This window comes from Ailuropoda melanoleuca, chromosome 1, assembly GCF_002007445.2.
Source record: "Ailuropoda melanoleuca isolate Jingjing chromosome 1, ASM200744v2, whole genome shotgun sequence".
Classification (NCBI taxonomy): domain Eukaryota; kingdom Metazoa; phylum Chordata; class Mammalia; order Carnivora; family Ursidae; genus Ailuropoda; species Ailuropoda melanoleuca.
This window is the reverse complement of record NC_048218.1, coordinates 199,899,612-199,927,310: the sequence shown is the minus strand read 5'-3', so window position 1 is coordinate 199,927,310 and position 27,699 is coordinate 199,899,612. Positions and strand designations below refer to the sequence as shown.

General features: G+C 44.2%; 1 long non-coding RNA gene across 2 annotated transcripts; it reads right to left on the bottom strand.

Moving 5' to 3' along the window:
• LOC109490010 lies at positions 1-27,662 on the bottom strand. 2 transcript variants are annotated; one of them, XR_004618971.1, is made up of 5 exons: positions 26,960-27,662; positions 25,459-25,541; positions 11,787-11,889; positions 5,357-5,556; positions 1-52 (listed from the first exon to the last, which is right to left on the bottom strand). It is a non-coding gene; the product is annotated as an uncharacterized LOC109490010 (long non-coding RNA). The 2 variants fall into 2 exon arrangements; XR_002143198.2 differs by lacking the exon at positions 1-52 and adding an exon at positions 209-1,323.
• Positions 27,663-27,699: the final 37 nt, after the last annotated feature.

Below are 27,699 nucleotides of genomic sequence, written 5' to 3'. Positions count from 1 at the left end.
TCTCGCTCCCTCTCCCTCTGCCGCTCCCCCAGCTCGCGCTCTCTCTCCTTCTCTACAAAAGAAAAAAAAGAAGAAGGGCACCTGGGTGGCTCAGTCGGTTAAGTGTCTGCCTTCAGCTCAGGTCATGATCCCAGCGCCCTGGGATAAAGTCTCACATCGGGCTCCCTGCTCAGCGTGGGAGCCTGCTTCTCCCTCTCCCAATCCCCGTACTTATGTTCTCTCTCTCTCTCAAATAAATAAATAAAAATCTAAAAAAAAGAGAGAGAGAGAGAGAGAGTGAGAAAGTCTCCATCTCTGCTGTTTTTCTGCTAAGCCCCATTTACTCATACTCTATATTTGTCTCTAAATAAGCCAAAAAAGCTATGTTCCCACTTCAAGGAGGAAACAAGAAAGTTAACCATTCTCTAGTTCTGCCCTAGGCCCGCAAACACCTGATAACACCTAAGAAGAGCCAGATCCTGACCACGTTCCAGGACATTAGCTTCAGACAAACCTCAGCTCACACTGGCATCAATACCCCTACCTCTGGTAATTGATAACACCTATTACTCACCTGTCACCTGCCTTTGATCAGACCCCACCCTGGATTCCTAAAGGAAGACGTACCCTCGACCCCTTTGCAATGTAAACTCCTAATCCCAAGTGATGACGAGACTCGTTCTCCTTTGCTTTCTGAGTCTCCCAGTGTGCTCTTCTTTACCAGTCATTCACACTATTCAATAAATTCAGTTTTCACTTTCTCCAGCTTGCGTTTGATCAGGGCATGTAGCCAGGGCTGTCTTGGCTGGTCCTGCAGGACCCTCGTCTGGGTGCTCAGACCCAGCCTGGCTGCATCACTGCCACAACCCTGGTCAGCCATGAAGGTAACCAGTTTGGGCCAATGCCAGCTCACAGAGGATGGGAGGGAAAAGACAGAAAGAACCTGGATCCTTGATGACATCATTGAGCCACATGGTTGTACTGTGCCTGGAGCTTGCTCAAACTCTGGACAGACTATCATGGCAATAATACATCCCCTTATGCATAAGCCAGTGAAGAGTTAGGGTTTTCTTTTCTTTTTTTTTTTTTTAAAGATTTTATTTATTTATTCGACAGAGATAGAGACAGCCAGTGAGAGAGGGAACACAAGCAGGGGGAGTGGGAGAGGAAGAAGCAGGCTCATAGCGGAAGAGCCTGATGTGGGGCTCGATCCCATAACGCCGGGATCACGCCCTGAGCCGAAGGCAGATGCTTAACCGCTGTGCCACCCAGGCGCCCCAAGAGTTAGGGTTTTCTGTTCCTCGAAGCCACGAGCACTGAACTGATCAACTGCAAAGCCACAGGCTGTCGGTGGGTAGAAGACATAGTAAGAACAGTATTTTTTAAAAGATGTGAAGTTTTTATGAGGAATACAGGTGAAAGTAAATGCCAGATACAACTGCTATCGACGGTATGCCTAACCTTTTATTGTTCCTAAAATCATTCTCTAGCCTTTCCCCTGGACCTGTGCCGTGCTTCTTGTCGATTGATTCACCAACAAGGAAAGAGTTAACAGTTCAGAAAAACTGATATAACGCTCATCCCTACAAATAGCCTTATATTTAGCATCTCAGGTGAAATCTGCCTGCGGGAATAGGCACTCCCCGGCCAGAACTTCCATCGGGAAATTACGTAGGAGTTCTTGTAACATTCATTTTTGGTTTGTTTACTTATTTTATGCATACAGACCCCTCTTCAGACCACTTCGTTTCCCCTAAGAAAAAGTACAAAATGCTGTTCTTGTGGTATTTATGCTTAAAATCTCTTCCTTGTTGTGACCTTTACTATCCACTGTGTCTACTACAACCAGATTGGAGACATGTAAATGAGGCCTTTTAAAAAACCAGCAGGTTCCTAGGAGAGAGAATATCTTCTGCAACGTAACACAGGACTTTATAAGACCCTCTGTAAATGCCCATTCTCGCCCGTGATCTATGTGGGCCCTGACTTTTTCTGAGCGCGACTTCTCCTGTTAACGTGTCCCCTTGTCATCCTTTGCCACCGACTCCTGGCGACATCTGGTCCTGGCTGGCACTTTCTAACTGCCTGTTTAATTTAATAAAGGAGTGAAAAGTGACAAAGGTGGGGTCCCCACTGATTGCATCAAACAAGGCCTCCCATTTTGTTTTGCAAAGCCCAGTCTTCCAGAGTAACTCAATTCTAAGTATTCCAGAACAAGAAGGAGGGTAATTCTATCTCTAATGAATTTTGAGTCCATTTTTGAAGACTTTATTTTTTAGAGCAGTTTTAAGCTTCAGTTGGGAGGAAGGTAGAGAGATTTTCCATCTATGCCTCTGCCCCTACACTTGCCCAGCTTCCTACAATATCAACGCTTCTCACCAGAGTGATGCATTGGTTATAATTGACAAAACTATGTTGGCACATCATAATCGCCCGAAGTCACAGTTTACCCTACAGTTCACTCTTGGCGCTGTACATCTTATGAGTTTAAAGAAAGTATAATGACATATTTCCATCATTATAATAGTGTACAGAGTAATTCCACTGCCCTAAAAATCCCCTGTGTTCTGTCCTTTTATCTCTCCCCACTCCCACCCTGGCAACCACTGATTCTTTTGTATTCATAGTTTTACCTTTTCCAAAATGTCATCTCATTGGAGTCGTACATTATGTAGTCTTTTCAGATTGACCTCTCTCACCTCGTAATACTCAAAGTTCCTCCATGTCTTTTCATGGCTTGATAGCTCATTTCTCTTTAGCACCAAATAATACTCCATTGTCTGGATGTACCACAATTTATCTGTTCACCTAACAAAGGACATCTTGTTTGCTTCCAAGTTTGGGCATTTATGAATAAATCTGCTATCAACAGATTTCTATGTGGACATAAGTCTTCACCTTCTTTGACTAAATATCGAGAAGCACGACTGCTGGCTCATATGGTAAGAATGTGTTTAGTTTTGTAAGAAACCACCAAACTGTCTTCCAAAGTGGACATGCTCATTCGCATTCCTACCAGCAACGTCTGAGTGCCCGGTTGCTCCACATTTGGTGGTGGCCAGTGGTCCAGAGCTGGGCCATTTTAACAGATGTGTGGTGGCATCTCATTGTTATTTTCATTTGCGTTTCCCTGATGACATGTGACGTGAAGCATCTTTCATATGCTTGTTTGCCATCTGTACGTATTTTTGGTGAGGTGTCTGTAAAGATTTTTGGCCTATTTTAAAAATCAGGTTGTTTTCTTATTGTTGAGTTTTAAGAGCTCATTGATTATTTTGAATAGTCGTCTGTTACCAGATGTGTCTTTTGCAAATGCCTTCTCCCAGTTTATGGCTTGCCTTCTAATTCTCTTGATGCTGCCTCTTGCACAAAACAATTTTTTCATTTTAATAAAGACCAGCTTATCAACTTTTTCCTTTCACGGATCGTATTTAGTGTTGTATCTGAAAAGGCATCACCACACCTGTGGTCATCTAGTTATTCTGTGTTACTTTCTAGGAGTTTTACAGTTTTGTATCTTATGTTTAGGTCTATGATGCATTTTGAAGTAGCCTCTGTGAAGAGTATAAGGTCTGTGTCGAGATTCTTTTTTTTTTTTCACGTGGGTGTCCAGTTGTTCCAGCCCCATTTGTTGAAGAGACACCTGCTCTTCACTGTACTGCCTTTGCTCCTTTTCAAAGATCAGCTGGTTATATTTATGTGGCTCTATTTCTGGGCTATTTTGTTCCATTGATCTATTTTTTCCCCAATACCATGGTGTCTTGATTACTGTAGCTTTATAGTAAGTCTTGAAGTTGGGTAGCATCTGTCCTCCAACTCTGTTCTTTTCCCTCAATATTGTGTTGGCTATTTGGGGGTCTTTGCCTCCCTATTTAAACTTTAGAATTAGTTTGTCAATATCCATAAACTAACTTGCTGGGATTTTGATTGGGATTGTAATGAATCTATGGATAAAATTGGGAGGGACCAACATCTTGACCATATTCAGTCTTTCTATCCATGAACATGGAACATCTCTCCATTTATTTAATTCTTCTTTTATGTCATTCATCAGAGAGGCAAAATATAAAAGAGAGTTGACAGGCATGCAAGAGAGCATGAGAAGATCCCATAGCCATCTAGTAGTATCTCCAGAAGGAGAGAATAGAGAATAGGAAGAAACAGTAGTCAAAAATACTGGCAGATACAGCAGACCGAAACTGTAGAACACTAAAGGCAAAATCCTAAAAGCACACAAAGGAAGAGGGAGGCAAAGGAAATTAAATGAAAATGTATAAACATGGGTGGAGGTTACATCCTTATTCTGTCACTAGTCTCTAACCTGTAGCAGTGATTATAACCTGCCCCTCTGCTAACCATTCCCCACTTCCTCATCTTAGGCCAGGCTTCTGTTGGTTAAAATTGGGGAGGGAAATCAAATCTTCATTCCTTGGGGACTGAGTTTAAGGTCCTGCCTAGATAGAGATGCAGTAGTCCCTCATTAACATTTGCCCTTACACATGGCAATATAAAGAAGTGCTTGGGAATCCCCTGGGTTTCGTGCATATAACTCCCTGCTCTCATTGTATAGCAACAACTTTGCTTGCCCTTCAACATTGGGCAAAAGTCCCTCACCAGGAGACTTTTGCTTAAGGCCCCTGATGACTCTTTTCCATCTCCACTTTATGCAGGCTTGGCTACAAGAAGAGTCACTGGGACTCAGCCAGTTCAACGAGGAATGCAAGATCTGGCATCGGGTATAGACTCTGCTAGCTGAGCTCCAGATCCTAGTTATTTCCCTAGTAAAGACGCTCCCTTTGTCACATAGTAGACCAGATGTTCCTGTCCCTCTCCCCATTTCCCTAGAAATATGGAAAGTAGGAGGGACAGGATTTCACTGCTGGAGGACATCCCATGGTATGCCCAGCTGTGCCTAATCTAAGCACATCTCGATACGGAATAATGAGTTTGTGGGATCATATCACACACAATCTTTTCCTTCTCCTTTTCTTACCTTCTTCTTCTTCTGCTGCTGCTGTAAGCTTTTCTCCGTAGACCTTCCTTTACACCTTCAATAGTATTTGCATGAGGCAGTGTGTGTTTGCCCATGTGTGCACATGCTCGCCCATGCCCCTTGCACATTGTTATCTTAACCTGGGTTCTACAAAAGCAGAGGCTGAGGCTGAGAGCTAATGTGTTGTTACTTTTTAAGACATGACTCCCAAGGAGGAGGAAGATGAAGAGGAACAGAGAAGTGACGCAGCAAAAGCTGGCCACTTTTTAAGTGTGACCGATTGCTTCATCCAATGGGGCTGTCCTCCAAAAATGCACATCAACTAAGTCTCAGGACCATCCTGTGAAGGAGAAGTAGGGGAAGGATCTATCCACCCTCTCTTACCTTCCACAGTCAGGCTGTCAACTTCCCGCAGGGGGTGGGGATGTGTAGCCATGGGGTGCTGAGCCGGATCTCAATATCAACAAGAAAATGAAGGATGCCTCTGTCCCTCAAGAGCCTGAGGCCCACACTCAAGATGGGTGCAGTCTGGCTCTGCCTCTCCAAAGTCAGAGCACGTGCAAAGCTGGTTGCCACAGTAGCAGCTGAAACAAGAGACAGGCGGGGTCATGAGACATGAACTGATGGGTAAGATGTGTTGGATACACTGACTGAAAGCACGACCCTGACTCTTGCCTGTTTACCCAGTGACCTCATGAGATATACACCCAGTTGGTAGTCTAAACTTCAAATCCAGTGAAAATATTATCCTCTTGGTACCAGCATTTCTATTTTGGATATTAAGTTTTTTATACAATGGGGACACAAAGTAAACATTTTAGAAGGAGGTCACTGGGTATTTGCGAGCTGTGCTGCTCTCAATTCTGGCTGAAGGAAGAATAGCATCATGCGCTGTGCTGGTTCAAAGAATATTCTCAATCTTGCAGGCAGCACTCCTTATTGAAAGTGCTTACTTAACCAGCTGGAGGCACGAGTAAATTTCAGTAGACTGTTCCACGATTCTGTAAGGCCAGCTGCTTCTGGGTGTTGGGTACATGATAAAACCGGTCATTCTCATGGGCGATGACCCATTACCTAACTTGGATTCCTTGGTTAGAAGCAATGTTGTGCAAGACACCAGGCCCCCCCCCTTTTTTTAAAGATTTTATTTATTTATTTGACAGAGAGAGGCAGCGAGAGAAGGAACATCAGCAGGGGGAGTGGGAGAGGGAGAAGCAGGCTTCCCGCTGAGCAGGGAGCCTGATGTGGGGCTCGATCCCACAACACTGGGATCATGACCTGAGCCAAAGGCAGACGCTTAACGACTGAGCCACCCAGGTGCCCCAACACCAGGACCATTTTTAAGGCCTCTGATATGTCCCTAGACAGTGGCTCTGGAAAGGCATGACAGGCAGGGGAAAATAAAAGCAAATCTGTGAATCCTTCGTGGGGTCTTGCTCTGAGCTCCAGTCAACATCCTAATCTGCCCCCAGGCCCTGGGGCCACTAGATCTGCTAGGTCGTAAGGGCTGAAGGACGCAGTCCTTGGTACCAGGGCAGCAAAGCAGGTTTCTCATGCTCTGACCCCACTCAAACCCGATAGCTTTCATTCACCGGTGAAGTGGGCCACTGCAGCACACACAAATCTCGTATTTGTTGCCTCAAAAATCGGTGCCTTCTTGTGGTGGAGGGCACAGGGCCCAGGACCCCTCCTTCACTGTGATAGCCTTCACGGAGTGTGCTAGCCGATATGATGTCTCTGGGGTAGAGTAGCAAGGAAAGTCTCTTATCCTCGGTGGTGGCATAGCACAGTTCTAGGTGACCATAGATCACAATATTTTTTAAATCCTTTTTAATTAACGTATGATATTGCAACATTTGGATATATCACTGTTTAACATCCTTTCATTGTTAAAAGATAGGGCTGTAAGGTTTTAACTCAAAAACAAATGAAGATCTTTGAAGTTGTTTATGATTGCATCCCTAGGGTTAATTTTGCCACTTGGAGCCAGAGGAAATATATTGGAGCTTCCAGATGCATATTTCCAAACTGTTCTATTAAAAATTTATAACCGGGGTGCCTGGGTGGCTCAGTCGGTTAAGTGTCTGACTCCTGATTGCGGCTCAGGTCATGATCTCAGGGTTGTGAGATCGAGCCCTGCATCAGGCTCCACGTTCAGTGGGGAGTCTGCTTGATTCTATCTCTCCCTCTTCCTCTCCCCGCCCCTCACTCACACTCTCTCTCTCAAATAAATAGATAAAATCTTTAAAATAAAATAAAAACATAACCAATTTATATTCCCATTATCTGTTTGGGATAGCACCTTCACCATCATCAATGTTCCCCCCCTCCAGTTCCTACTTATTTAATTGTTGGGAAAATGGCATTTCTTTTTTTTTTTTCAATTTACATTTCATTGATTATGAGTAAAAAATGCTTTTTAAGCCATCGGGCCATTTTTATTTTCTCTTCCATAAAATATTTGCTATGTCTTTTATTTACATTTTTATATTTTCCCAACATGCCTTCTATGCTTATTTTTTTTTAATTCTCTAACTTCATCTACTTTAACTAAATGATCAAAATATCACATTTAGAAAGGTATTACAGTAACTGGATTCTACCAAAATTTTAATGCTTTTCTCATCAGTTTGATACATGTTCTTTATAGACTTAGGACAGTAATTCTTTGATTTGTTTGTTGCAAACATTTTCCTGGTTTATTTGACTTTGTACTTGGTTTATGATATCTTTGATGTGAAAAACAAAAACCTTGAATTTTATGTGGATGAATCTTAGTCATTAAGAGCCATCTAATGATTAGAAATTCACATACATATTCATTTTCTATGGTTTCATATACTTATAAGATGAAAAAATTCGCCCATAATTATGTTTCTGTATCAAAATGTACCAAAATCTTTCCAACTTCAAGGTCTCCGCTGCAGCCCCTCATCACCTTGCTCCCCCTCATTCTCCACCCCCAAGCCTCATGGTTATTTCACCCAACAGACCTCCCCTGTGTCATCCCTCTAAATTAGGTTCCTCCTGCTACACTCACCCATAGCTCCCGTGTCTTTTATGGAATTCATAATAATCTGCAATTATATATTTAGATGTGTGGTTATTTAATGCTTGACCCCTCTTCCCACCACAGTGTTCTAAATTCTGTAAGGGCAGTGACATTCTTTTTTTTCCTGCAGAGTACTCACATCCTCATACATATGTATATATAGAGTACCTGGTATAAAATAAATATTAAGGATTGAATGAACCATGAACTTCCTCCATTCTCTGCCCTGCCACAAACTAAATTACACTCATATTTACTCAAACAATACCACACACCACCTTCCTCCACCATAAGCTCTGGGAGGGAATGTTCCCTCCTCCCACTCAAGGCTCATGCACCCACCTCTTTGAGAAACCTGCTTCATCAGTAATCATCTCTCTGCAGTATTTTCTCCCTCACTTTCCACTGTCCTTCCTTCTCAGCATATAAACCTACTCAAAACCCATCTACTTCAACGTAGAAATATACCAAAACCTACCTCTTCTGATCTTGCAATTCCCTGCTACATATAATTTACATATGACAAGAGGCACTCATTTTCAGTGTACAGATTGGTGACTTTTGATGAATGTATATATTCCTGTAATGGCCATGATGGAGATATAGAACATTTCCATCACCACCCCCATGTCTTCTCACCCTTCCTAGCCAACTTTCTCATGCCCCCAATCCGCCCCGGCAGCAAGCGGTCATGACTCTGCTTTCTGCCCATGTAAATTACATCTCTCTCTTTTAGAGTTTCATATAAATGGAATTACCCAGTGGTCACCTCTTGTCCCTGGTCTCTTTCTGTCAACATAGTGTCTTTAAGATTCATCCACATTTTTGGGTGCATGAGCACTTTGTTCCCCTTCCTGCTGGTGGTAGCCTACTCTCAGGATCTATTGCAATTTGTTTATCCACTCGCCCGTTGACAGGTGTTTAGGTCATTTTCAAGTTCAGGCTATTATAAATAAAGTTGCATTTAACATTTGTATGCAAGTCTTTGTGTAGACTGTTGTTTATGTTTTCATTTCTTGAGGGTAAATGCATAGAAATGGAATAGCTGAGTTGTATGATAAGTATACGTTTAACTTTTTAAGAAATTACCAAACAATTTTCCAAAGTGGTTGTACCATTTCACATTCCCACCAGCAGTGTATGAGAGGTCTGGGGGCTCCACATCCTCACCAACACTTTGTATGTCAGTTCTTAAATTGCAGACATCCTAATGGATCTAATTGTCTATGATATATCTTCTTCAGTGAAGCACCTATTTAAATATTTTGCTCATTTCGAAAACTTTGGTGATTAGCCTTATTGAATTTTAAGAGTTCTTTACATATTTTAGATACAACTCCCTTTTCAGGTATGTTTTACAAATATTTTCTCCCAGTCTATGCTTTGCCTTTCCATTTTCATAGCAGTGTCTGTTGAAAAGCAAAAGCTTTAGATTTTGGTGAAGTACAATTTATTTATTTTTTTCTTTTATGGTTCATTTTTACGTGGCCTATTTAAGAAATTTATTAAGATCTTTAACCTGAGATCATTAAGTTTTTCTCCTGTGTTTCCTTTTAGAAGTTCTATAGTTTCCACTTTTATATTTAGGTCTAAGATCTATTTTAGGTTAATTTTTGTGAGTGGTATATTATAAGGGTTGAGGTTTCTTTTTTCCATATGATTATTCAGTTGTTCCAGCAGTATTTTTCAAGATACTGTATTTCCTCCCACTGAAATACATTTGCAGATCATTTGACCACAGATACATAGATCTATTTATGGACTCTTTACTCTGTTCTGTTGGTCTATGTGTCTATCCTTATGCCAATACTATCTTGATTAATAAGGCTTTATAGAAAGGCTTTATAGAAAGTACAATTTTGTTCTTTTTCAAAATAACTTTGGCTATTCTAGGTTCTTTGAATTTCTATATGGAGTTTAAAGTCAGCTGGTCAATTTCTACAAAAAAAAAGGCTACTATGATTTTGATGGGGAGGAGACAATCTTTTCATAATATTGAATATTTCAATCCATGAACATGGTATCTCTCTCCATTTATTTAGGTGTCTTTAATTTATCTCAGAATGTTTCTTAAGTTTTAAATGTATATGTCATACACATATTTTGTTCAATATATCCTGATGTTTTTCATGTTTTTAGTATTACTGTAAATGGTACTACTTAAATTTCAATATCCAATGGTGTGTTTTTAGAATGTACAGTTTAGATCCTGCAACTTTACTAAACTCCTTTATTAATTATGGTATTTTTTTGTAGAGTCTTAAGGATTTTCTATGTATACGATCATGTCAGCTTTGACTAATGGCAGTGTTACTTCCTTTTTATCTGAATGTATTTTATTTCTTTTTATTTCCTTATTTTACTACTTAAGAAGGCAATATGAAATAGGATTGGTAAGACAAGGGCATTCTTGTCTAATTCTTGATCTAAGGAGAAAAGCATTCAGAATTTCACCATTAAGAATGATCATAGTGTTGGGGTGCCTGGGTGGCTCAGTCGTTGGCTGTCTGCCTTCAGCTCAGGGCGTGATCCTGGCATTCTGGGATCGAGCCCCACATAAGGCTCTTCCACTGGGAGCCTGCTTCTTCCTCTCCCACTCCCCCTGCCTGTGTTCCCTCTCTCGCTGGCTGTCTCTATCTCTGTCGAATGAATAAATAAAATCTTTAAAAAAAAAAAAAAAGAATGATCATAGTGTTGCCTGGCTGGCTCAGTCAGTAGAGCATGTGACTTTTGATCTTGGGGCCATTAAGTTTAAGCCCCACATTGTGGGTAGACCTTACCAAAAAACAAAAAAAAAGTAAAAGAAAAAAAAGAGTGATCATACTTACAAGTTGATCATGGATGCCCTTTATCAGTTTAAAGGCATTCCCTGCATTTCCTAGTTTTATGAGAATTTTTGTCATCAATATTTGTTACATTTTTTTCAAATGCTTTATCTGCATCTATTTATCTGTGCCTCCTGTCCTAGATTTAGGATGGGGATGAGAGTCCCAGTCTGGGCAGCACTGAATCCACTGACAAGCGCTGAATGAAATGGGAAAATAGAATAGGCAAGTTTGGGGTTAGAGAGACAGATAATCTTTGATACTCTTTTCCCCAGATCTCCCCAAAGGTAACTGAAATTTTCCAGTTGGAGGTTTATTTATTCCAATTGAAAATACTTCTGAAGCACTAAGGGCTGATAATATAATCAATGTGAATTTGATCAGATATTTTCCCCCCTAATATTAAACTGACAAAACGTTGAGGAAATGAGTATGGGGGTCAGAGGTCACTTTGAAGCCTGGTGTGCGTGGAGGTGGGCAGGCTAAGAGAGGCCACTAGAGGTACAAGAAAAGGCGGGAGATGTCACAGACGCCACAGAAAGGAACTGAAATGATACCATAGCATAGACACATTTTGCATTTTCATGGAGAACCATGGAGACCACCATGCCACCTGCTTTCCTACATTAATTCTTTTTTTTTTTTTTAATATTTTATCTACTCATTTGACAGAGAGAGAGACAGCCAGCGAGAGAGGGAACACAAGCAGGGGGAGTGGGAGAGGAAGAGGCAGGCTCCCAGCGGAGCAGGGAGCCTGATGTGGGGCTTGATCCCAGAACGCAGGGATCATGCCCTGAGCCAAAGACAGACGCTTAATGACTGAGCCACCCAGGCGCCCCCTACATTAATTCTTTCTTGACCAAAGAAGGTCACAAACATGAATTTTAAAATAAAATCATGCTTTAAGCTGTTTTTGGCAAATAAACCCAGAACCTACCTTGAAAGAGTGAATCCTTGTTCGGTTGACAACGACCTCTCAAGTCCACATCTCCCCAGTCAGACTCTCCAGCCAGCACTGCTCATGGTGTGTTTATAGAACACTATTTCAGAAGGAAGTAAATAGTGACACACACGTACCAAACAACAAGAACAAAAAAACGATGCCATGAGCTTGGAAACCACTCGGCTAACCATGTGTCTTTATATTAAAATTCAATACAACCTCTGACATACAAATGAGCATATAAATTTCCCACGGGTGATACAGGAGATAGTGTTATATGTGTTACTTAAGCTGGGAATAGAACTTCCTTTCTTGTTTCAATGCTGGTAGTCAAGAGGTGTGGTAGAAATACTACTAGACTTCAAGAGAGGAAACTCAGGTTCAATGTCCAGCTCCTCTAATTGTTATGTCATTGTGGGTGCTTATTTAAAATGTCTGCATCTCTGTTTCTTCGTCACTATAAAGATAATTCTCTAACTTACCTATAGGGCTAGTCATGAAGATAAAATGGGTTATGGAATGTGCCATCACCTACTCAGTATCGAATGCCACATACATGTATGTTCTTTCGATTCCAAACCACATGCTCTTAAAGAAAATGCAGATTTAAAAATCCATTGTGAATTGCATTAATTAGATTTTAAATGTTACACATAGTGATGAACCTAAAATCTTACAACCCATAAAAGGGATATGGATTTACATTCTGCATAAGGCATTTAATGTATATGAGAGATGTAATAATGCCATCCACATTGTAAGAAATGTCAGGAATTCTACCTCCTGCATGAGGGACAGAGTAACCCAAGCCTTTAGGAGAACAGTCTGTGAGTATAAAATAGAATAAAGACTGACCTGTTTGTAGGAGAATACCAGAGCAATTGTAGAAAAACAGGAAAACATCAAAAGAAAGAGGGTACTTTGAAGCAGCACAGCAAAAGAAAAAGGACACTCCACCCAATCAGGGTTCTTGTCTCATTTATTGGACATTTGACCTTGGGCATTTAACGAAGCCTTTCTGCTTTAATTGTGAAATGGCAATGGCACATCTCCTGTCTGGAGTTGGGGGATGGATCTGATTCTCTTTTCCACTTCTCAGTTCAGCATTTCCTTTGCACACCTTTAACATTTGATCTTGGTCTCATTGTCCAAAAATTGCTCAGTCTCCAAAACTGCAAAATGATAAGCACGAATACAAAATCCTGCTACTAATTGTGCATGTAATTGCTGAGATTAAGTTCTGTGACTTAAAATTCTCTGACATTAATTCTAAAGCTCTTGGTTTATTCCTCATTTCCACATAGTCTCTTATCTTGAACCTTAAGAGGAAGGCTTTAATCCTACCAGCTTTAAAGCAGGGCACCAAGCCCTGTTGGGTGCTTTGGCGGTGCAGTGAGCCTGCAGGGATCACCACTGGGTGGCGCTGAAGATCCGGCTGTAGAAGGAGACTAGGGATACGCCCGCACCAGCGTTAACTTCCTGAGTCTATTGCCTGGCACCAGGCTATTTCCTTTATTGTCAGGGATCTTGGGGACGTATTGGCTTGAATCTAATGCAAACAGTCCCTCTGCAGTGCTCAGCAGTTGGTAAAGGGGGGTCCTGGGCTTAATATCTCCAGGGGTTTATCACAAAATCATTGATGACGAGATCTTTCTGCCTCCTCCCAGAACCTTCCCTCAGTTCCCGGATCTGGGGCCTATCCTGTTTCTTCAGCCACTCATTCATTCAAGCATTTATTGGATGCTCCTACATATCAGGCATACAGCCAGGAGTGATGTGGTTTGAGAGATCCAGGACATTAGCATTTTTTTTTTCTTAGTCTGCCATCAGCACCAAACCCAGGTATTGGGCATTGGGGTGACTGCTCAGGTCCTGCACTGAGGGGAACAAATTGCTGGCAGCTGAGCTGTGTTTCCAGGAGGGAGCAGAGGTGGAAATACTGTGGCTTTTATATTTACAACTGGCCCATAACACCCCCCTCCTCCAGCACACACTATCTGCATGACGGCAATGTAGCTTCTTTGCCCGCCTACGCCCATATCAAGCTAACCTTAGCACCTTCTTTTCTCTTTAATAGAGCTATTGATATTCATTTTGGTTTAACTCTATTACAATGTAGTCTTTGTGTTTTTTTTTTTAAGTCTAGGGAAGCGAACATACTCTGTATGATAGATGAATGATAGAAATACGTCATTATGCATTTGTCCAAACCCAAAGGATATACACCAAAAGTGAACCCTAGCGTAAACTACGGACATTGGGTGATTATAATGTATCAGTATAGGTTTATCAATTGTAACAAATGTACCATTCTGGTGAGCGGCGTTGATAACGGGGCAGGCGCTGCATGTGTAGGGGCAGGGAGTAGGGAGTATATTGGAAATCTCTGTACATTCCTCTCAATTTTGTTGCAAACCTAATAAAACTGCTCTAAAAAATAAGTCTTTTTAAAAAGTCTATCAGGAATTCAATTATAATAGAACAGTATTCAGCAATAAAAAGATAGGAGCTATCAAGCTATCAACGAAAAAACATGAAAAAACTTTATATGCATATTACTAAGGGAAACAAGCCAATCTGGAAAGGCTACATACTATACGATTCCAACCCTATGAATCTGGAAAAGACAAAGCTATGGAGACAGTAAAAAGATCAGTGGTCGCCAGGGGTTGGAGGAGAGGGAGGAAGAGATGCCCCGGTAGAACAGAGGGGATTTTTAGGGCAGGGGAACTATTCTGTCTGATACTCTAACAGAGGATACATGTCATAACACATTTGTCAAAACCCATATAACGTACAACCAAAGAATAAACCCTAATGTAAACGATAGACTTTAGTTACTAGTAATACATCAGTATTGACATATCAATTGTAACTAATTGATTCAAGACGTTAGCACTGGAGGAACTGCTGAGGGAGTCAGCGTATAATGGGAACTCCTTGTACTTCCTGTGCAATTTTGCTGTCAGCCTAAAACTGCTCCCAAAAAACCAGTCTGTTTTAAGTCTGTTTGGAAAGACCTCATATTTACATGGTGCTTTAGTTTTCAGATCAATCCACTTGATTCTCACAAGAGCCCTGTAAGATGTAAAGGACTGGTATTGTCCCAAGTTTATAGATGTGGGCAGGAAGGGCAAGGGAATCAAGTGCCTTCTCAAGTTCATGCAGCTAATTAAACAGAAGGCCAGGGACTTGAACCCAGGTCTCCTTGTTCCAGATCCAGAGTGTTTTTCTCTATATCCTGAGTACTTGCAAGCAAGGAATTGATATCTCCTCTGCACTCTCCAGTGATTATTATTCTTTCTCCCAAGGTTGTGGAGTTCAATTCGATAGAGATCTACACTAAATTACAGTTCAAGATTTTGGTCTATGGCTCTTTGACACGATGTAATACAAGGATTTCATGTGTAAAACAGCATCTTTAACTTTTTTCCTACCAATGCTTTCCTCCAGTGTCTTTTGAAATCTTTTCTTCCTCCCCAGTGTTAGGATAATGCTTTAGAACAAGAATGAAAACAGAGAGAGATGAACCCGAAGCAGGAGGGGACATTTTTATAGAATATAACGCTGAGGATATGGGATTCCTCTCCATAAAGAGCCACAGAAGCTTGGGATGGGAGGCGAGCCTTCTGGGAGGCATCATGGTCTCAGAGCAAATCAGCATCCACCGTCAGACTGCACAGAGCCAGTTTTCAACAGCGACACCTTGTGGTAGTGAGAATTAACAGCAGTAAAAGACAGCTGAGACCCTCATTTGCTCTCTTGGGTATGGAGACCATACTGACTTCGCTGGAGACCCGGCAAACCTCCAGAATTCCTTGACGTGGTGGAGGAGGGGAGTGAAAATTCCCAAGAGAGGCATCTGCTTTCAGCTAAGGAATCATCTGGACACCAGAGCAATACATTAGAAAAACAAAAGAGGAAAGACCATGTAGGGACAGAGAGAGGAGCTGGTCATCTACAAACCAAGGAGAAAGGCCTCAGAGGAAACCAAAGCTGCCTTCATTTCTGACTCCCAGCCTGCAGAACTGTGGGAAGATCATTTCTGTTGTGGAAGCCCCCCAGTCTGCGATATTTTATGGCAGCCGTAACAATCTCACACAGGCATAACGTAGGCACTCCGGAAAGTGAAGGGAGAAATGAATTATGCAATTAAAAATTCACAATGTGTGGTAATTACTAGGAAAGGCAAACAAAGGTTGGTGAGAACAAACAGTAACATGACCTAAGCTAGTCTGGGACAACTTGGAGGGATCGTCTAAAGAAGTGTATTTAGGTTGAGGCCTGAAAGACTGGTGACCATTGGCCAGGCAGAAGGGGTTAGAGGCCGGTAGAAAGCTTTCCACACTCAGAAGGAACAGCATGTGCAAAGGCCCCGAGGTGGTAAGGAGCACAGTGTGTTTTTGGATTTGAAAGGTGATGCACAGAGAAGAGGCGGAGTGGTTCTAGAAGAGGCTGGTGAGGCGGGCCAGAGCCTGACCAGGTAGGGCCTTTCAGGCCACGTCGAGGAGTTTGAAATTAGGGCAATTCACTGAAGTGCAGGAATGACAGGAACATCTTTGTGTGGCAACAAGATTCCCCTAGCTGCTGTGCAGAGGCTGTAAGGTGGGGTGGGGTGGGGCAAGGATGGATGGGGAGAGACCAGGAGTCCACAGGAGGCAAAGGAGGACACTGTGGCTTGAACTAGGGTGACAGAGGCAGAGGTGAGCAGGCAATTCCAAAAGATACTTAGAAAGAGGCACAAAAAAGAAAACAACTGGATCCCAAACCTCACAAACCTTACTCTGACTGAGCATGGAAAACCGTGGGGAAGGTGGCAGTGGGAGTAGGTAAGGGTAGGAATAAACAGGAAGAGGAAGCAGTAGAACCTGGTCTAATAAAACCCTGAAGGTGGGTTTTAAAAGGGAATTCTGAGAGATCATCTAAGACTTGGGAGAAGATGAAACTCAGAACCGTCCTGCTAACGCCGCTGGTTTGATTATCGTACAAAATCCCCTCTGTACCACGGGAGCCACAATGCATATTGGTTCACCACTGGAAATAATCATATTTTGCATTAATAGTTTTGGCTTTCAGCTCATCTTCATGCTCTTTCAGATCTGGGTTTTTTTTTTTTTCTATTTGACAGATTGTACTCTTGGTTGCCTTTTAATTATTGAATGGCTGTTCTCTATCTGCAGCCTCCGACTAGTAACCTTATTATAACAATTGCCCAAGACTCAGAACTGAACAGTGCACAATAAAAATCCACAATAATGAAAATGCTTAAATTAAATAAAAATCTCCTAACAAGTAGCAGAGCACGCTGCAAGGGATTGTATGAGTCACCGACTGTATGAATGATTGATTTTGGAAGTTATATCAGCTAAAGAAAAGCATATTTTGATCTTAACATTCAATACCCAGGCCTAATACACTCATCACAGAGCCTGTGAGTGAAATAGCCTCATGCAGAGATTATTAACCTATAAATAACATCCTAATAGTCTGTTGGTATTTATGACTACTGTTTTTAAAAATATTTGCTAGGGACTTTTGTCCTTGCTGCCTATTACTTTGCACTGATATCCGTACATGTTCTTAACTCCGTGTGTGTGTGTATGGTGTTGCAAGCTCACTAAAACCACCATACTGTGATACGTAGGCTAGAAGCTGCTTCTCTTTTTTTTTTTTTGTTAAAGATTTTATTTATTTGAGAGAGAGAGAGAGAGAGTAAGCACGAGCAGGGGGAGAGGCAGAGGGATAAGGAGACTCCCCGCAGAGCATGGAGCCTGATGCGGGGCTCGATCCCAGGACCCTGAGAGCATGACCTGAGCTGGAATCAAGAGTCCAATGCTTATTTTTATAGAAGAATACAAAAAGAAAAAAGTCTCATCGAATATTAAAGAAAATCTCAATTTTGTGACTTACGGATGCAGAATGGTTTTATGAATAGAACTAGGGGGTTATGTTCTGAATTCCCTTTCTCCTTTACCACAACAGCAAAAAGGAATCCTGTGGCTAGAGAGTTGATCACGCACTTTACAAAAGAGGAGACCAAATGGCCAGTGGTCACATGAAAAGTTACTTGACCTCCTTAGGAATCACCTTGAAATAAAATTGAACCTTGAAATAAAAATGAGATGCCATGACAGAATGGCTATAATTCAAAGGACTGATGATACCAGTCCATGATGAAGACTTGGAGAAAGAGAAACATTCCCACCTACCTGGCGGGGGTGTAACTGGTACAACCACATTAGAGAACGATGAACATAGGCATACCCGAGGTTTCCACTGATAGGAAGATCATTGTATTAATGTTCTGTTGCTGCCATGACAAATTGCCATGAACTCAGTGGCTTAAACTAACAAATGTATCATCTTTTGAATGTCAAAGAAAATTTCTCTATCATAGAAAATCTCCTGAGTATTGAATAAGTACATCAAAAATTACCTATTACACCTGTAAATGTTCGGTGGCTATGACCAAGGCCACCAAAAATGGGTCTCAAAGGGGAACTTCCGAAAATGCTATTCTGAAAGACATTTTCCTGTGGATCACATCTGACATCTCTCTGAAGGATCGGGTGCAGATTTCCGGATATGTAGAGTCTTCACTAAGTGTCTTTTTCCATTCCCTGGGGGAAGGAGTGGTCTTTGTTGCTATCCCTAACTATTACTGTGAATTCTTATGTCGTATTATTTTTAAAGAGTAAAACCTTTAAATACTTTGAAAAATTTTTGTCATCTTATGGTTCTGCAGTTCAAAATTTCAAAATGGCTCTTTGGGGCTAAAATCAAGCTGTTTGCAAGGCTGTATTTGTTCTAGGGAACAATGCTCGATCATTTCGGCTGCTAGAGGCTGCCCACAGTCCTTGGACGATGCTCTCAAATCCAGCAACAGTGGGTGAATTCTCACAGTGCATCGCTCTGACCTTCTCTTCTGCCCCCTCTTCCACATTTAAACTCTTGCGATCACACTGGGCCCAGCCAGATCTTCTAGATTAATCTTCCTATCTCAAGTTTAGCGGATTAGCAAATTTACTTTCATTTGCTACTTTAATTCCCCTTTGCCATGAAATGTAACATATTCATAGCTTCTGGGGATTAGGATGTAGACATCTTTGGGGGACTATTATTCTGCCTATCACAATGGCCAACAGCACTGCATGCACGTGTGGATCCAAAGACATGTATAAGGATGTCTAGAGAAGTATTGTCTTTACTGGCCAAAAGCTGGAAAAATAACCCAAATGTACATCAACTGTGGAATCGATTGTTATATATTCTATATTGTGGTATGTTTATAAAACAGAATCCTTTACCGCAATGAAATAAATAAGTCACAACTTCATGCTACAGTGAAAATGGACTTCACATAATGTTAAGCAAGGAGCCAGCACAAAATAAAACATATGGTGGGATTCCATTTACGTAAAGTTTTAAAATAGGCAAACCTGCCAATGATACCTCAATAAAGCTGGAAAAAAAAAAAAACCCAACAACGATAGGCAGACATGGCGCTAGAAGTCAAGGATGTGGCTAGATTTAGGGAAGAAGAGGAAAGGCAATGACTGAGAGAAGGACTGGGTCTTCTGGATGTCTCTGGACACTTCTGGATGTTTCTAGGTCATATTCTAATTCTGGACCTGGGTGGTTACATGAATGTGTTCACTTTACGAAAATTTATTGAGCTTCACAGGCAAGATTTGTATGTTTTTCATATCTGTGTATGCTTCCATAAAAAGGTTTAAGAAAATGACCTGCTTGTGGTTCCATTCCTTATTAAATATTTTTTTACCTATTGCTCTCACCTGTCCTGGGGCCGCCCAGTGGAGAGGCCCATATGGTGGAGTTTAGAAGCATGTGATCTCTAAAACCTAGGAACAGCCACACCAGTGAGTTACCAAGTAGCCCTCTGACCTTCCAGGGAAGACTGCAGCATGTGGGGGTGCGGGGCGAGGGTTGGGGGGGGGACGTTGTGCCTGAGGCACCAGCTAAACCACTCCCGGATTCCTGACCTGCAGGAATTGTGAAAAAGTAGATGTTTGCTCTTTTCAATCCCTAAATGTTCGGAATAATTGGTTACTCAGCAACAGATCATCAGTACAGGAACTATGCAGAACCGCTCCCCGTTGGTAGAGATGTGTACGAGAGGCCGGCCTGTGCAGTTCACGTACCCTCGTGAAAGCAAGGGCCGTGCTGATTGGAAAGGCAGCTCCTTGAAGGCAGCTCCCTGTCGTGGGCTGTTGGCGACACGTTTAGTGAGCAATCCACATTTGTTGGTCAAAGAGCAACAATACCTGAGTTACCAAAGACGACAAAACAGTCACAGTGTGTCACAATAGCCACATCTAGACATCCTGTCACGAACGTTGGTTCCAGAGACAAAGCTTCTGTTGGCTAAGATTCCTACACAGTCCAGATGCATGCCAGGGCATGGAGTCTTTTCCTGTGAGACTTCAAATGAACTCTTCTTTCCCTCCAATTATGGCAACCAGTGTTTCCCTATTCAACCTCCATGATGGTTACTGAAGCCTTCCTCAGAGCAGCTGTCCTGAGGAATGGCTCCCACGTGAGGGACACAGGCGAGTTCTGGGAAGTCACACCTCCCCTCACCTGTCCAAGCCTGACCCACTCAGTCAAGTAACTGAGATCTGCCCTTGGCTGCCATGTCTCCTCAGCTGCATCCCTACAACCCCCTGCTCTACGTCATCAGCCCCTCAGCCCAATGGGTAGCTATGAAGAGAAATGAAATGAAAACTTAATCAGTATGTATTTCATAAATTACTTTGCTGTAAATGGTCTTTCCCAATATATCACCCACCATCTTTGTGATGTAAAGCTCAGTTGTTCAGATGTCCTCCACACCCCCTTCCCTTAAAGGGCAGTGCGTGGGAAGGTAGACAGTATTCAAGGCCTTATGGTAGCAGAGATGGGGGGTGGATTTAGAACCTTCACTGAATCATTTCACTCAAAAAATACTGATCAAGCACCTACTATGTACCCGGCAGTGCTCCCGGTGTTGGATATACAACAACGAACAAAAGAAAGTCCTTGCCCACTGGCCTCTTTGGGCCCCAGCCCCAAGCTTCTGTCCGCCCCTCCCCCCACCACTCTCCACGTCCTCTCTTGGCCAGGGCAGAACTCCGGATGCTCTGCTGTCCCGGAAATGGCCCCTTCATCCAGCCGCCTCCTCCCCCATGACTAGCAACTGCTCCTTTGTCATTCTGCACAGGTGGGACTTCAGCTGGGAAAACACAAACTCCTCTAAGATGGGCCAGAAGCCCAGGGTGACACAGGCCCTTCACTTCAATATTCTCAGCTTCCCCCAAAACTACCTGTTTCTCTGTTTCTCTCCCCTGTCCTACACACACACACACACACACACACACACACACACACGCACACACACACACCAGGGTCCCGACCCTAGGAAGGGGCGACAAGAATCTATAGGATCTCAGGTCCTAGCTTGGTCTCCTCTTGCCCTTCATACCCTCCCTTCTAGCATGCACTGGGATAGGTCTTCTCTCTGACATGGACCTCCTTTTTCTAAAACCCACTCATCTCCCCACTGGGCATGGCTCTCGAATGTCAGAGGAGTCTGGGAATTTAGAAATCCCTGTTCTCTTTCTGCAACGCCCCAGCTTTCCAGGCCCAGCTCTTGATGAAGAGAGATTTGATACCCAAAGGTTAGTTACCCCTTAGTTGTACCCACCTTCTCCCTCCCTGGGGCAGTAAACTCCTCAGACTTGGGGTTTGGGGTGGGGCTGAAAGAAATGAGGCTTAAAGGAGAAATGAAACTAAGTCGTTTTTAACACTTTCAAAATATGATTCTGTTCTCAACTCAACCACCTGATGTGGGAAACAAGGGCAGAAGAAAAATTTTTACATTTCCTTCCTACCTACAGCGCCTTGACAGGTCCTGGAAAGGGGCAGAGTGACACTCCTCTAGGGACTCAACGGCCTCGATGTTAATACTTTGCTAAGGGCAAAAGGCAATCTTAGCCTGACACCTGCCCCCACCTGGTATCCTTTAAGCCTATCTTAACATAAAAATTCCTTTGGAAACTTCCTTTACCTCTAACCGCCCCCCCCCCCCCCCCCCAGGCAGTCATCCTCCAAGCACATGGCCCACCCATATACATCTGCAGGGTCTCATGACTCAGGTTTGACTAGACAGCAATAAATGACCTTTTCCCAACAACAGCTAGCCCCCTCAAGGTCCTGGAAACCTTGCTTCCAAAATTCCTTAGAGACTTAGGCTATCCCTAACCCCCTCCCAACTTGAGGGTATATAATGGGCCACTCCTCATGACCCCAGTGCAGGTCTTTCTGCCTCCGGGTCCTGTCCCCGTGCTTTCATAAACCACCATTTTGCACCAAAGACGTCTCAAGAATTCTTTCTTGGTCGTCGGCTCCGACTCCAGCCCACCGAGCCTCACCGATATCCCACAACCTCAACACACCTACAACTCAGATAACGATTTTTAAACATTTTTAACATGCAAGTCCCCCCACCCCCACGTCTCAACCTGCCGTCACGTTCAGAGGGAGGCCCAGAGCTCGGCTGGACGGCCAGCAGAGGGAAGCCACAGGGGGAGTTGCTCTGAGCCCAGTGAAGATTTAGCACATTGATTTTTTCCCCCTTTATTTTCTCGAGGCTCTGTGGTTTGTGATTGAGTGGGGAGGTTGGGGAGGACAGCCAAGGCTTTTAAAGGTGCCAATACTTTAGCAAGAAATAAGGAATAGTGGCTGTTAAAAGAGCCTGGATTCTCCACTCTACCCTCCCGCGCCTCATTTTTCTTTTCCTCTTTCTACTTTCTTAGATGACCCTGCCTGTCAGCAAGGTGATTCACAGCTTTGGTGAAGCAGGGGGAGGGAAGGACTAGGGGGAAGGCTCAGAGGGGGCATCGGGAGCCTTGGGTCCTGCACTGGGCTGGCGATCCCACCTGAGCACGCCGCTGCTCAGCTCCTGGGTGCCAACCTGCCTTCGTATGCTCTTTCACTCCTGTGTCCATCTAATCTTTATAGAGAATCTACTGTGTGCCAGGCACTCTGCGTGTGGTTGTGACAAAGCAGGCATGGGCCTGCCCTCAGAGAGCTTGCACTCTAGGAAGGCAATAACTAAGGAAATGGCAAGAAAGAAATACGATGTGATTACAGGTCATGAAAAGTGCCACAAAGGGACCTGGAAGCACTCCATAAAGATAGTCACCCGACAGGGGCTTCCGAGATCAGAGGGGAGCCAGGGAAGAATTCTTCAGTGGGGGCCTGAGGGGTGATTGACCTACCATGGCGGCGAGACCCAGATCACACCCACAGGAACAGTGTGCCAAGGAGAACCAGAGATGAGGAGGAAAAGAGCTCGGGTCGACTCCTCAAACCCGACAGAACAGGTTTGGAAACTACCTCGCACATTTTCTGTCAGGCTTACTCATTAGCATCAATCTGTTCAAGTCTGCTAGTTCTTGAAAAAAAAATTTTTTTTGAACTTTCTAAATTAAAAAAAAAATTTGTGAACGGTGCTATAATTAGGATCTAAAATACTTCTTATAAGAAAGTCAGAAAGCAGAGATCCTTGTGAAATTAACTCTCTTCTTCACTTTCACTGGGGGAAAGACTCAAAATCTTTTACAGAAAATCGGAAATTGAGTATGCCCTAAGATCTTTCTCATACAGTCATACATTTCCCATCTTGTAGGCTTTGAGCTTTTACCAACAAAGGTCATTAAAGCCACACAGCATGTCCGTGACTACGGTCACAAACATTCTTTCCTTTCTTCCTATTCTCTATCTCGATGCCCATTTGTTCAGCAACTATTTACTGAACCACCTATTGAATGCCAGACACCACGCCTGAGCCTGCCAAGAACAGAACAGAAAACAGACTAAGACCCTCTTATGAAGCTTATCTTTCACCTGGGCGAGACAGTCAGTAAACCAACACACAATGGGTTTGTCAGCCTTAGGTGATAAATAAAGGAGAGAAATAAAGCGGAGAAAGGGGACAGAGAGAGATTCATGGGGGTCAGGGTTCCTACCTTATAGATAGATGAAGATGCTATGTGAGCAGAGGCCTGAAGGACAGGAAGGGAACAGTATTTCAGGCAGAGGGAACAGAAGATGCAGAGGCTCCGGTGGCACGGTGTTTGATGTGTTCTAGAAAAAGGACGCTGGTGTTGCTGGGATAGACTCAGAGGCACATTAGTTTGCAAACTCCCTGAAACAAAAATCTGGATGCAAGTGGTTTATTCTGGAGGTGATCTTACAAAGCACTAAGAATAGGGAAGTGAAAAGTACTGTAATAAGTGGGACATTAGGGAGTGGGGTACCCATGTGGGCTCCTGAGGTTCACCCCTGCTAGGGATCTCTGCGACCAGAAGGAAGACGCCTCAGAACTGCTCCAGAGAGCAGTCAGGAAGCTGAGTATGTATCCAATTCCCATCCCACTGACAAGATGGCTTTTGGAACCTCCTCCTGAGGCCACAGAACGCCCTCAGGCAGAGGCAGGCCTGCGGCTGGAGCAGAGGGCAGCGCCTGCAGTAACTTCTGGGCCACCCTGGGGATGTGGGCGGGGCACTGGCGGTTTCTGCCAGAGGCCATGGAAGAGAGGAGGTCAGAGAGGAGGTGGGGGCCCAAATCATGCAGGCCTGGTAGACCACCTTAACAACTTCCAATTTTATTTTCAGCAAGATGGCAAGCCATTTGGAGGGTTCAAGCAATGTGATCTGATTTCCATTTTTAAATAAAAACAGTATGAATATTGTAGGAAGAGCAGACAGGAGGGGAGCAAGGATGGAGGCAAGGAGACCAGCTGGAAGGCCTCTGCAATAATGTATGTAAGTAAGACATGAGGGCAGCCGGATATAGGGTGATAGCAGCCTGATGGTAAGACGTAGCTCATTTCTCCATGTATTTTTATTTATATATTTTTTTAGAGAGGGAAAGGGTGGGGAGTGGCACAGGGAGAGGGAGAGAGAGGATCTTAAGCAGGCTCCATGCCCAGCACAAAGCCCAACACGGGGCTCGATCTCACAACCTTGAGAATGACCTGAGCCAAAATCAAGAGTTGGATGCTTCACCGAAGGAGCCACCCAGGTGTCCCTCTGTGTAACTGGAAGGTAGAACATAGAAAATTGCTAATGGGTTAAATGTGGAGCATGAGAGAAAGAGAGGAGCTAATTAAGACTATGGTTTCTGGCCTGAGAAATGGGGAAAACAGAACAGACACTGATTGAGACAGGGGTGGGCTTTGGGAAGAACTTTGGACCTGCTATATTTGGAATGCCTCTGAGTGGAAGATATCTGAGTGGAGATGTGGACTGGGCTGTGGGACATGTGCACCTGGAACTTAACTCATGACGATCTGTGACCCACAGTAGGGGCCAATTTCCTCCTGGCCAGCCCAGAGTCTTCTCTATCTTGGCATGAAACCGTACGCTGTCATTAAATCTGGACACTTCCATCCTCGCCCTGCACTTCTGAGTTGGTATCATGGTTTTTCTTGCTTCTCATACTCCTCTCCCTACTCCTAAATCAAAAGATGAACAGGAGACTAGGAAGTAGCCTCCGCTTGGGGAATAACCATTTTAATGCCTTCATCTACCTTAACTTCCATTAGTTCCTTTCCAGTATCTCCCGAGCTAAGGCAGAAACGCACCGCAACTTAAATAAATACCTCTCAGGGCTTGGTCCACTTCTGGCTAACCCAGCAAGCCTTCGAGAACAAGTTTTCTTACGTTCAGGATTCCATATCAGTACCTTGAATGGGAAGAGAGTGTTCAGAACAGTGGAAACAAGTTATTTTTCCCTAGAAAGATACACAGATGCTAACATATGAAATAAACAACCTTTAAAGCTCAGTGTCTTTATACAGTAAAAGTGTACTTGTCCACATCACGGTCCATGTGGGTCAGGCATCTTTCCTGGTGGTTCTCTTCCACATGGTGACTCAAAGTTCCAAGAGCCCTTCCCTTCCAGCACTTGGGACATTTATGGCCAGGTCTGAAGGTGGCATATACCTCACTTCTGACCACGTTCCATTGGCTGAAACTGAATCAGGCCGTCCCACCTATGGGCAAGTGAGGCTGAGTCTATTCTCCCTACCTACCCAGGGAGAAGCTGCAGGATTGGCCAGCATCTAGCCCATTCCTGATACAAAAGGCTTATCCCTGCCAGTAAATTAATACATTGTCCTTATTCTCTTGTGAGTGGTATAGTGTAAGTCTACTTTGCAATGAATTGTTGCGGCCAGTGAACCAAAAAGATCAAGTTTCTGAATCTGCAAAGTGAAGGACCGAAAGGGGAGACAACCTGGAAGTTCCTTCAACCACATCTCCTCTGGAACACTGCCTGCCTGAGACATCAGGAAAGGACCAGGTACATTACCTGTGCTCTGTTTAATATGCCAATGAAGTGTGTCCTAAATTTACTTATTTCTAGGATCTCATCCTAATTCCCCAGTTAAGCTAGGTTTCACTGCTGTCCCATGCTACCCCTGGCTAGGGAGGTAGCTGAGGAAGGGATTCAAGAACGAACAAGGAAAAGAAAGAGGGAAAGGCTAGCAGAGAAAAGCCTGTGAATGAGAGAAAGGAAGAGGAGCTCAAGGTGAAAGTCAGAAGACACAAGACAGAAAGGGGTGGAGGAGCCAAACAGCGAGAGGACGAGAGCTTTCCGGAGAGGTGACACAAAGGTGGGGTGGGGAGTGGGGAGGAGAGACGGCTGCGCAGAAAGGGGGCAGGGTGCCTTTAAGAGCCCCGGGGCTGCAGCCTGGGAAAGGGAGCAGAGCTGTTACTACGCTGGCTCGCGCCGCTCATTGGGCGCCCCGGAGCCCGAGCGCCCCCATTGGGGGAGCAGGACCGGTCTCCCACCTGGGGAGCAGGCAGAGCGGAGGAGGGGAGGGTGAAGGGGCGGGGAAGGAGGGAAAGCAGAGACTCACTCGAGGGCTGGGCCAACTGCCAGTGCAGGAAAGAACAAGCAAGCCCCTCTGTGCTTGGCACGCGAGGTTTGGACCCCCTGAAGACGCTCCAAGCTCCCACTTTCCAGGCTCCGCTTGGAATAAACACACTCGCCCACCAAGAGACGACGGCAGCGAGGCTGGTCCTCCTCCCCCTGCGAGCTGCTCTGCTCCCACGCCCCGCAGGCCGTGACTGCGCGACCCTGAGCACACCTGGGCTTACCTGGTCGCACCTGCCGCTGGTCTCCGGCAGCGCAGGCTGCCCCCCGGACTTTGTCCCGCTGTGCCAGAAAATCCCAGCCCTGCGAATGGGAGGCCAAGGAGTGCGAAGTGGGGTGGAGGGTGCAGGGGCTGTCATTCGGGCGCTCGGGAGAGGGCTGCCTGGGAGCAGCAAGGGCCAAGGACTCAGCCACGAAAGACCAAACCCGCTTTCTGGTTTTGTCCTCTGAAGGCTAGGCAACATTTCCCAGATTGCTAGCTATGAGCAGACAGAGCATGTGCAGAAGGGATAGAGCCACTTAGGGGAAGTGCTGCGGGGGGAGTGGGGTGGGGTGGGGAATCAAGTCCAGGCACAGGTGGAGCTGGGCTGTGCTGAAGGTAACTCCCTTCAGGACGAGTCCCCCGCCCCCCACGCCCCCCTCGCTGGGCATCCTAGGCCTCCGACCTCAAGGGCCGGTTCACTCTTCCACTCCATCAGGTCGGCCTCGATTTGTTGTCTCTCTTCCTTTTGTTGGCTCTTTTGCGTTTCTTCTCCCTTGTTTTTCTTTGGTCTGGGCCACAGCGGAGACTTCTCTGGAAGTTACTGAGTCTGCAGGGCGTTTAGTAATAGGCTAGCCCCAACGCCATCCCAGGTGAAGGCTTTTTTCTTCAGGCACCTTGCGGAATTTTCTTCTACCACCATCAAGCCTCCTCACCGCCAAACTCCACCCAAGCCTGTCGGTTAAAATGCACAATTTACTTCTC